A 444-nucleotide genomic window follows, 5' to 3' on the forward strand; every position below is an offset into this window, starting at 1 on the left:
AGATAGTCAAAGTTGGGGAAGAAAATATCAAAAAGTTAAAAATCCAGAAATAGTCATAATTTTATGATGTTTCCTTAATATATTTTAACTTCATTGCATTTGAGTATGGAGAGGCAGTTATCTACAAGTATTTTACATAAAAAATTTACTAAGTATTGCCCGGTTTGTAGTTGCAGTTAAAGAAAACACATGAAAAGGCACGATTTTTTTTTTAATTCGAAAACATGTAAATATTTCAAAAACGGTGACACTTTTACCTGAAAATTTTTTGTTTATCAGTGAGCTCACCCCCCCCACCTACCTTCCCCTAAAGTTTGGCACGTTACTTCTGGGACACCCTGTATAGAAAAATATATAGTAAAGACTAGGGATGTGCCGGATATAGATTTATCCTGTAAAAAATAACAGCCGGATTCGGATATCCGATCGGATATCCGGTAGACT

This window comes from Rhagoletis pomonella, unplaced genomic scaffold (assembly GCF_013731165.1).
Source record: "Rhagoletis pomonella isolate Grant_MI unplaced genomic scaffold, Rhpom_1.0 Rhpom_scaffold_00002, whole genome shotgun sequence".
Lineage (NCBI taxonomy): Eukaryota > Metazoa > Arthropoda > Insecta > Diptera > Tephritidae > Rhagoletis > Rhagoletis pomonella.